The sequence below is a fragment of the Plecotus auritus genome (assembly GCF_963455305.1).
Source record: "Plecotus auritus genome assembly, chromosome: 1".
NCBI classification, from domain to species: Eukaryota; Metazoa; Chordata; class Mammalia; order Chiroptera; family Vespertilionidae; genus Plecotus; species Plecotus auritus.
The window spans coordinates 244252713-244263761 of NC_137770.1; the positions used below are offsets into that span (position 1 = coordinate 244252713).

The following is an 11049-nucleotide window of genomic DNA, read 5'->3' on the forward strand; positions in this document are numbered from 1 at the left end:
ACATGCATCTTGGAGAGCCTGTTCTACAGGGAAGTCTGGGAAAATGAGCCACTCAATCAAGACCCTAGCGAAATGTGCCAGAACGGAGCGAGGAGCTGTGGGACTGGAGGGTTAAGCGATTTGAAATAACGGGTGAAGCCAGACTGAGCTTTGGACAGAGAAGACGTGTCCACCAGACGGTCATGGGGACACGCAGGAGATGAAGTTCACACGGCAGGCCGAGGAGCTGCGGGCACAAGTGCCAGCGCAATGACCAGACATGCGCGGTTCGCCGGCTTCGCGCTACCAGCAGGCGGGGACTAGGCGGTCACCGGTGTGAACCAGGCATTGCCAAAAACACACTCATTTCTGCAGGTGCTTTTAAATCTTGAAAATGAACTGTACGTTAATAAACATTTGGGGCATATATATATATATATGCCAGGAAACACATTTGAAATGCGACCAGACATTCCCTATTGCCCTGCTCTGGATTAGGGTAGCGCCCTGAAGTGGGCTGAAATTAAGCCTTTTTGGAAGAATTTATGGGAGACCCTTCCAAGTTTCTGTTTCAGAAACACTCCCTTTAGATGTAGAACATGAGTCAAAAAGTCAAACAGTACTAGTATCTACAACATTGAGGGCCAACACTGACAGCTTTACACAAGTTTCTCATTGCAGGCTCATCTACCTCCCCATCACTGCAGGTCAGTCTCGGGCTGGAACAAGTCTTACTAATGACCCCTGGAAGACAGCAGTTAGCCAGGCAAGGGACCTGTCCCTATGCCGTCCTGCTGACAGCACTCCCCTAAAGCTCAAATCTGGCCGCTGCCATTGATACCATGAGGGAAAGCGGGCCCTGCACTCCTGAATTATTTAAAACCCCTCTTTAGGAAAGGGACAGCACCTTCAAAAGCTAAGTGACAATGTTACTTATTTTTATTGTTGACATTACAGATGTCCCCATTCCCCCACACACACACCCTTTTGCCTGGCTCCACTCAGACCCTGCCCTCCCTCTCTGTGGCCCTCACAATATTAATTTTAATTTTAATTTTTTTTTTTTTACAATTGCAATACTTGATGCCCATGCTTGGACTGATAACACCTTTGTCCCAATTTCCCAGACAAGTCACTCAGCAGGAACGTACCCTGCTGTAGGGTGTGCCACACAAAGCCCCCCTCAGGATTAGGTCATGGGGATCCCTTAGCCTCTGCAGTTTCTGATTTCACTACAGTTCCCCCTGCACGAGGAGGCATGCCCCTCACTAGACACTTGATTGCTCGTCTACACAACAGTTCTCACTTTGGAAGCCCATTGGCAACACCACCTCTTGAAATATGAAGAAGGGTATCAGCTTCGCTTGTTCAGCTATCGCATCCTCTAGGCACCACGCTGCTGCCTTCCAAAGACAACAACCCTTCTCCCACGTGTAAAGGCTCCCTCCTTTCCTGACCCCCTTCTTCCTTTAGTAGATAGAAGAATCTCTGGACCTGGGGATCGGTGAGACTATGCCCCTTGACAGCAGGAAGAGTCTACAAATGAGACCTTCATTCATTTACCCTTACAAGGGGATCTTTATAACAATCCTTCATGGGCCATACAAAATTATCAACTTAAATATTAACCTGCTATATTTGATCAAACATTTAATTCACTCACCCCTAATGCCTTGGCAGGGCTAGACCAAATGATTTCCCGGGCCTTACATGACGCATGGGCCGGACATTCCCCACCCCTGTTATAGGCAGTCAGAGCACCGGGAGTCCCCCACATTGGCTAAAATGGTGCCTGGGAAGGTTCTATACTGAGTGTGCCGAAAATTGGAAAGATGAATGGACAATACCCAAGAACACCAAAAACTAGCAAGACTGTTGGATAGGGGAGAAACCCTCCCCTCCCTCTCCCTATAATAACGGGCTTAAGCAGGAAGGGGAGCTGGTCTTTGAGACAGGAGCTCAGCATTCTCCCAGGTCATGCGGTGTGGAGAGCACCTGGGAAGGCACATGGGCATTCTTCCTTAATAATTGTCAGCTGAACCCAAGGTGACAGGCAAAACGCCTCTTGGTTACATATCTTACCAAAAAGGCAGATGTGTTCTCAGCATTGACTCTTATCTTTGCCCAAGTGTCGGGAAGTGGGTTTTGATATGTAAATCCAGTCTAGCACTGGGAATGAGGGAATGAATATGGGAATGAGGGAATGAATGAATGAATATGGGAATGAGGGAATGAATACGGGAATAAGGGAATGAATAAGACCCGGACCCACCCAAGCTCCTTAAGTTTTTGGTGAAAGCTTCCTGGTATTTGGGGTATAAAATAAACACGCTGCATCGGCTCTGGGTCACTGTCTCTCCATCAGAAGAGGGCAGCAATCCACCCAGTTCCAGCTTTTTCCTTCTATCTCTGTGTCTCTTTCTTTTATTTCTCAATCCCCAGCCGCCCCTACTCAGGAACTGGACCCGCTCTCTAGCCCCGCTGGACGTGGAAAAGAGAGAAATATTTACATCGCGGCACCTGAAGGAAACCTCTTTCCTTTTGCATCTGCCTCCAGAGTTTGGCTTTCCCTGCAGCAGGCAGCCAAACTGCGTTTTTCGGTGCAAGTCATACCAGTCAGAATAATCAGCTTACAAAACTCAAACTTGCAGTGGTTTAAATTCAGTGATAATTTCTGTAATCTCATGTGTCGGGCCCTTTCGGTTGGGCAGCACTCCTGCTGATCTTACTTTGGAGGCCACATTTCAGATGATAGAGTACCCATGTGCCCTACTGTCCGCTGATGCCCTCCTTTCTGTTCCAACAGGGTTAGGAATCGGAGTGGTACAAAATAGAGAAGAGAAGGCTGGAAGGGCAGGGAGGGCCGGCTCCTAATGGCCTCAGCTAGGAGGTGACATATGCCATGTCCCCAGCAGCCCATTGGCTGGAGTTAGCTGAACAGCTTCAACTGCAAGAGAGATTGGGACATGTAGGGGAAGCACATGGGACATTTGGTAATCAACAACTTGCCAAAATAACTATGACTCTGAGCAGGTACCTCCCTCTCTCTGTGCCCAAATGTATTGATTATTAGCCTCAGTGTTACAGCATCAGCATCACCGGATATTTTGTAAGAACTACAGTCTCTGGTCCCTTCGCTCACCTCCTGAATCAGAACCTGCACATCTCCGAGTGACTTGTATGCATATGACAACGTGAGAAGCACTGGCCTTAAACACTACAGTCCCTTCATCCGGCTAATTGTTTCCTTTCCCCAGAGCACCTGCTCTGACTCACCCCACCCCCACTTCCAGGTGAGGGATTAGACATTGCCAGGGCACTGCTCTTACCCTTAGAAAACCAGAGGGAGGAAAAGGTACGCATGGGCAGTGGGGAAGAAGCACCCTGTTATCAGAGAAGGCGCCAGATGCAGAGCCCAGGGCTTTAATTAATGGTAACACAAAGCAGGGGAATTGGGGGTGGGGGGGAGCACTCAGGAGGGACGGTGGTGGGGAACTGAAGAGGAGTGTCCTCGGGCTGGACCAGCTGTCCTGGTCAGAGAGAATCAGTTTGGAAAGATACAAACCAACATGCTGTTGTGGTCCAGTCGGTGAAGAGCTCACTCAGCTCTCCTCTCCTGAAAGCTGAGACCTGGCGCTTCTCCTTCCCAAGGTGGCAGGGGCTGAACTCACAGGGGAGCTTGGATTTGCCTCCCTGCAATGTAGCCACACAGCTCAGCACTCGCCCCATCGGAGTCCCAGACAGAAACCTCCCGAGACAGTCTGAAAAGCCCAGCTGTGCAGTCTCCCCCCTCCCACACCCCACTTTAGGGCACCCAGATCTCCCCTCAGCTGGCCTCAGCAGGTGGGGCCAAAAGTCCCAGCAGCAAGGGGGGGGACTAGGCTCCAAACCCAGCAGTACAGGTGGGCGGAGCAGCTCAACAGGTACACACTGAATATGCTGGAAGAAACTGGAGGTGGACACAAGGCCAATAATGACATTATTGTCAACTGGGTAAAGGAAACATTGGAGGAAGCGAAGAAACGTTCATCCATCTCTAGTTCAAGGGCCCCGAGAGGCGTACGAGCTTGCCTGTTCTGGATCTCGTCGCTGCCATTCGACCAGCTCCCAGGAGCCCTGACCTCTGAAGACAAAGCCTAACAAGGAAGAGAAACTCCCCCGTGTAAAGTACACCATCTCTTTGGCCCGGGAAATTGGAGCAGGAGTGTATGCCCTTCTGGAAATCCTGGTTGAAGTGAACCCTAAAATGGTCCCAATGGCGTTTGCTTGCCTCGTGGTGAAAGGAGTGAAGAGGGTGTAGGCCCAGGGGGCGGGGCTGGAGGCAGCACCCCTGGCTGCTCAGCACCCAGGGCTCTCAGGAAGCACAGAGACGGCTCAAGCCCTCCCAGCGCTCCCACTTGATGTCATTAGACAAGATCCCAAAAAGCGTCTCTGTTCAGCCAGGTAGCTCTCCTGTATTTAACAAAAAGGGTTGCGTTCCTTGCAAAAGCCCAGTCTCTGACAAATACATGTTTTACCATTGAATGTACTGCTTCCTTGAAAATCTAGAGAAATAAAGAACTTATTTTCCAGGCACTGTTTCTGCTTCCTGCCTTTAGGCGAGTACAGATGCTGCCGTGTTATTACGTTTAACATCATCTTTCAAACCAGCTTCATTCGGCTGTTTTTGTTCAAGGGGAGGACCAGCAGAGGGAGCCATCAAACCAGTCGTCAGCCTGTCTCTGGAGGCCAGCATTTGATCTGTGACCAGCCTCTCCTCCTGTCCCCCTTCCCTCCACTGTCTCCCTGTGACTTTGCTCTCCACCCTCTCAGAACTATGCTGTTTTAGGAGCAAAATACATTTCTAAGATGTCTGATGTGGGAGTTGGACACTAGACCATGATAATGCTATTTATCATCATCATCATCATCATCATCATCATCATCATCCGGTAGAGCTGGAAGGGGCCTGAATTCAGTACATCTGAACCAGGTTCTCAGGTTAGCTTCCTACCTTCCAGAAGAAAGAATCCCACCAGGAGCCAGGAAACCAAGGCCAACTCAACACAGCACAAGCAGGAACTGAATTGGCGGCAGCGGGTGCAGGCTAACTCCACGTGACTTCCATAAAGCCTGCAGGAGTGCTCTCAGCCCCGCAGGAATCACAGCTGTCCTTGCAGCTTAGAGTTCTGGCCTGCAGATTTGGCTAAGAAATGGTAAAAACAGGGACGTCTATCAATGTCTGGTCAGTTATGCAAGACAGGTTTGCCTATTTGGAAGGGAGCCTTAACCAAAGCTCAAAGACACTTTTTCCATCACCTCTGCCTCGGCCACGCTTCGCCAAGGGATGGCTGCTCATGCCCAGGCAGGTAAGATCAGCCACAGAGCATCACTGAGCTTCTGTTAAGTCCTTGTCAAGAACAAACAGCTCCTCACTTGTGAGCAGAGAAGAAATAAACTCTGGTCCACCATCTGCTATTGAGTTAAAAATCTGAGGTCTTAATCCCCTGGCTAAGCCCAAAGCCTTGATCCTGCATCTTATTATTTTTATTCCCAGCCAGCAGAATGTGCGTTTCAAAGTCCCTAGCCAATGGATCAAGATTAGTATTATCAACTGGCCTTCTTTTTAATCTTCACCCGAAAATAGACAGGAAGGGAGAGAGAGAGAAACATCCATCGGCTGCCTTTTGCATTCCCCCTACCAGGGGCCAAGCCTGCAACCCAGGCATGTGCCCTGACCAGGAATCAAACCGGGACAATGCTCAACCAACTGTGCCAGTCTGGCCAGGCTCAATTGGCCTCCTTAAAACTCTGTTATCCACTCCCAAAGTTGGAATCAACCAGGAGATGACCACGAAGTCAGACAGATGGCATTAAGCATGTCAACTTCATTGCTGACACAACTAGAGCAGAGAACATCGTGAATATTTGTGGTCACGATGGGTCCCCTGATAGTTTGCATTCATGTAGAGACTGATGCCCAGCCACTGACCGGATGGAAGGACTTCCCTATAAGTGCCCACAAGAGGAAACAGAGCATGCATCCTGTGGGCGAGGTGAATCCAGGAGAGAATGAGCAGCCAGGTGGCCCCGAGGTGCTCAGATCACTAAACTGAACCTGACAGGACTGCCTCTTCCTCCTCTGCCCACCGTGAAGGTCACGGGGAAGAGGGCTGGCAGTCTCTCCATTCTCGCCAGAGAATGGAGCAGAAAATCCCCTCTACAGGTGAAAATGTGAGAGGTGTGGGGAGGGATGACAGGACATCTGGCATAGGAGACACAAAAACCTGAGAAGCGTACTCTTGGGGACACTGGCTAGGTGTGCAAAGGTGGTGTGCTCCTGGGTGCCAGCACGCCGCTGGGCGTTACATGCATAGCTTTCTCCTCCCAACGGCGCTCGTGGAAAATAAATATTCAGTTCCTAGCTGGGTGATGCTGGGGAGATTATTTAACCTGCCTGAGCCATGATTTCTTCACCTATAAAAAGGGTACATAGACACGCAAACTCATTTCCAAATTCATTACAAACATCGAGCAGCATCCACAGGGGTCTGATTCATGAAACAGACTAAGTTCATCCTGGCCATCCAAGTTCTCATTCTAACTCCAAGACGCCGTGATGACCTGGGAACTGTGTGTGGACCATCCAGTCACTGAGGGTTAGGGCGGGGGGGTGAAGGGCAAGGGGCTGGTAGAAACCAGTCTTCAATATCCCTCTAGACCAGCCGTGGGCAAACTACGGCCCGCGGGCCAGATCCGGCCGGTTCAGCTGTTCTATCCGGCCCGCAGAGCCGAAAGAGCGGAGGGTTCTTTTGCTCTCCCCTCCACTCCTTTACTTTGAATTTATATTAGTTCACACAAACACTCCATCCATGCTTTTGTTCCGGCCCTCCGGTCCAGTTTAAGAACCCATTGTGGCCCTCGAGTCAAAAAGTTTGCCCACCCCTGCTCTAGACTCACTTTCCTTGCAGAAGGCGTTGGGGTCCTCGTCTGGACCTAGAAAATGTGCTGTAATAAAAGGGGTTGATTCCATTTTCGAAATCCATCATTCCAAGGCCAATGAACAATGGGGAAAGCGTTGTTTTGGGGGGTTTTTTTGGAAGGAAAAGAGAATGTTTACCGAGTTCTCTCCATTCATATTCATTAGCCCTGTCTCTCCCAATATGTCACCTGTCAAGCCCGACAGGATAGAAACAGACAGGAATAATAGACCTCAATTATGCGGACTTGGAAAATAAATGAAAGGTAGCAAGCGAGAGGATCCAAGGAAACGAGTGTGGTTGTTGCTGGGTCCTCGTGCGCCCTGTCAGAGGCTGAGGAGGAAGATAACTAACATTTCTATTCAACTCAGCCCCCAAATTGTGAGCAGCTGGAGACGCAGAGATGAAAACATTGTCTCATCCCCCAAGGAGCTCGGATAAGCTGAGTCTGATCAGCCCAGTGAGAGCAAAGATGGAGGTGGTCCCAGCCCCTGGGGTCAGGGGAGGGCCTTCTGAAGGAGAAGATACCAGAGCCGAGGCAAAGGTTAGGAAGGAGCCAGCCAAGCAGAGGGAGTAGGGTAAATTCAGTGATGAGAGAGCTCTAGACAGAGGAAATGATGGCTAACACCCGCCAAATCTCACTGCCTTCCAGTGTGCTACCTGCTTTCCACGAAGCCCCTGTGGCATTGTGATTTATGATGAAAAATATGTATTTGATCTTCGGCCATTTCTGGCAGAGTCCTGAATCTTAGAATTTCCTAAGCAACTACTGGACCTCACCTAAGGATGGAGACTGGTGGTCAGTGGAAGCAGCCACTGCTCAGTCCCACCAAAACCTCCAGGAAGGCAGAGGGGCTAGAGGTTGAGTTCAGTTGCCAATGGGCAATGATTTAATACAACATGCCTAGGCAACAAAGCCCTCCTAAAACCCCAAAAAAGGGCTGAGTTCGGAGAGCTACTTGATTTGTGAACATGTAGGTGCCTGGAGAAGGGCGGGGAACCTCCGCACCATTTTCCATTCCTTGTCCCATGCATCTCTCCCATCCGGCTGTTCCTAGTTATATCCTTTTGTAATAAACCAGTGACCTAGTGAGGTACGTGTTTCTGAGCTCTGTGAGCCACGCCAGCAAACTGAACACAAAGCGGGGGTGTTGGAATCTCCAATCCATAGCCATTGAGGCAGAAGCAGGAGGCGACCTAGGCTGGTGAGTACATCTGGGGGTGGAGGGAGGACAGTTTTGCAGAACTAAGCCCATAACTTGTGGAGTCGGATGTTGTCTCTGGGTATCTAGCGTGAAGATTGAATTGAATTGTAGGGGACCCAGCTGGTGTCAGAACTGTTGTTGGTGTGGAAACATCCCCCGTTCCCACACACACACACACACTGGAATTTGGTCCAGGCTTTTAAATTCCTGTGGCAACATGCTCATGAAATAGCTCCTGTTAGCACCCCTACTTCTCAAATGAGACAACTGAGGCTAGACAACTAGCTTGCCCAAGAAGCCGTCTGCACACACCCGAACAAGGATTCAAACCTAGGACGGTATCATTCCAGAGCCTAGGTTTTAACAGAGACAAACCATGCTGCCTTCCGAACATGATGAGCAAGGCCCGGAAGTGGGCTCCAGTGTCCTGTCCGTGGATAACTACAAAGAGGGCTGTTTCTGGACAGTACTATGGGAAGCAGAGAAGAGCTGAACACCATTTGAAAGACTTCATGTACCATGGGAAGAGGCAGGATGTTACCCTGGGGTAAGATGATCTCAGAGGGTTTTAAGCAGAGGAACGTCACGGGTAGATGGGTTTTAAATAAATCCATTTTCTTTGGTCCCACCAAAGTGACATGAAATAAGACCAGAGACCGGAAGGCTAGTGAGGACACTCTTGTGGTAGGTAATCCAGAGGGAAAGTGGTGGGAGCCGAGACGGTGAAAAGCAGACTGGAGCAAGAGGGGAGAGAGAAGACCAGCAGGACGGCTGTCTAAGGGACAGGGGGAGGAGGGAGGGTAAGGCTGATTCCGGGCTTTAGACGGAATGACCAAAAGGTGCATGTTGTCTCCAACTGAAACAAGAACATAGGGAGAACTGTTTGGGAGGATTGCACTCTTAAACACTTCCTTCTTGGTCTTCTCTGCACTGGGAGCAGCTCCCCCCATCCCCTGAAAATGTCTGCCTGCACCACGTTTGTCTCCACCCCCGCCTTGGTCAGGAGCGCCTCTTAGCTGAGCCGGTCACTGTCTGCAGTGGTGCTGAAACGACCAGAGACACTGACAGATGAGAGCCTCAGCAGCTTGGCAGCCCCACGTCCCCTGACCTGGCTTATTTCCACCCGCAGCTTCCAAACCAGTGCCATTTCAAGGGACATCGACACAGCAGCCAAGTTCGTTGGGGCTGGGGCTGCCACAGTAGGGGTGGCAGGCTCTGGGGCTGGAACTGGGACTGTGTGTGGGAGCCTCGTCATTGGTTATGCCAGGAACCCTTCTCTGAAGCAACAGCTCTTCTCCTACGCCATTCTGGGCTTTGCCCTCTCAGAGGCCATGGGGCTCTTTTGCCTGATGGTGGCCTTCCTCATCCTCTTCGCCATGTGAAGGAGCTGTCTCCACCTCCCACAGTTCTTTTTCCGGTGTCCTGTCTGCCCTGCATGTTCCTTTTCCTATACCTCCCTAGGCAGCCTGGGGAAAGTGGTTGGCTCAGGGTTTGACAAAAGGAAGACAATACTGTATTAATAAAAATAAATAAATAAAAATAAACTTTCTTCTTGGCAGTAAATAACATCTTTGCTCAAAATAAAAAATATTAGCAGTTGTGACCACTCTGGCTTCAAAAGAATGTATATTTCCTCAGACACTCACAATCTGTGCTTGATTATGTGGGTGTGTTATGGCCTTTAAAAAAGTTAGAAATATAAGATATGGCAATTAATAAGGTAATTTTTTAAAAAATATGTTTTATTGATTTTTAGAGAGAGAGGAAGGGAGAGGACAGAGAGATAGAAGAAATATCCATGAAAGAGAATCATCGATTGGCTGCCTCCTGCACACTGCCCTACTGGGGATTGGGGCCACAACCCAGGAATGTGCCCTGACCGGGAATTAAACCGGTGGTCTCTTGGTTCATGGGTCAATGCCCAATCACTGAGCCACACTGGCTGGGCAATAAGATAATTAGAAATCATCCTGTAAGGGAGCCAGTGATGCACTTTCATCGAATCAGACACACTTGAACTTGGCAACAACATTATGTTTGGGCAAAGCAGCCTTCTCTTCTGGGAAGAGGCTCCATAACTTTCCTGCACAATGGGGACAGGACAGCCTCTTCCATAGGTGGTGCTGGGAAAACTGGGCAGCCCCCTCAAGAGAATGGAATTGGACCACTCTCTTACACCGTACACAAACGTCAACCAGACAAGGATTCAAGACGTAAGCGCGAGACCTGAAAACTCCCAGAAGAAAACACTGGGGGAGCTCCTTGACATTGGTCCTGGCAATCATGGTTTTTGGATCTGACACCAAGAGCACAGACAAAACAACACGAAAGCAAACTTTTACAAATGGGACTACAAACTAAAAGTGTCAGTACAGCAAAGGAATCATCAACAAAATGAAAAGGCAACTGACAGAAAGGGAGCAAATATTTGCAAACATATCTGATCAGGGCTGATATTCAGAATATATACCTCAATAGCAAGAAAATAATAAACAGAAAAATAAATAATCCAATTTTAAGAGGAGCAAGGGACCAGAAGAGACATTTTCCCAAAGGAGACACCAATGAACAAGTGTCCAGGAAAAAGTGTTCACATCACTAATCCCCAGGGGAATGCACATCCAAACCACAGGGAGGCATCCCCTCACACCTGCTGGGATGACTTTTTCTCAGACAATGAACAGGTGTAATCCAGGGTGTGGAGGAAAGGGACCCTGTGTGCACCCTCGGTGGGAATGTAAACTGGTGCAGCCATAACTTGGTTTCTGTTGCTTCCATTTCCTCCTGGGAATGGAATCTCTGCTAGTTCCTCCTCTGACACACCAGATGGCAGTGTTCAATGAGTCCAGAGAAAACTGCTAGGATAGGGGCTAAATCACAAGGAACAACAGCAGCCTGTAATTATT

At 49.4% G+C, this 11049-nt stretch overlaps 1 pseudogene across 1 annotated transcript; it reads left to right on the top strand.

Moving 5' to 3' along the window:
• Nucleotides 1-9102: 9102 nt before the first annotated feature.
• LOC308245559 (ATP synthase F(0) complex subunit C2, mitochondrial-like) lies at nt 9103-9525 on the top strand (annotated as a pseudogene). The gene has a single exon. The product of its transcript is annotated as an ATP synthase F(0) complex subunit C2, mitochondrial-like (transcript).
• Nucleotides 9526-11049: the final 1524 nt, after the last annotated feature.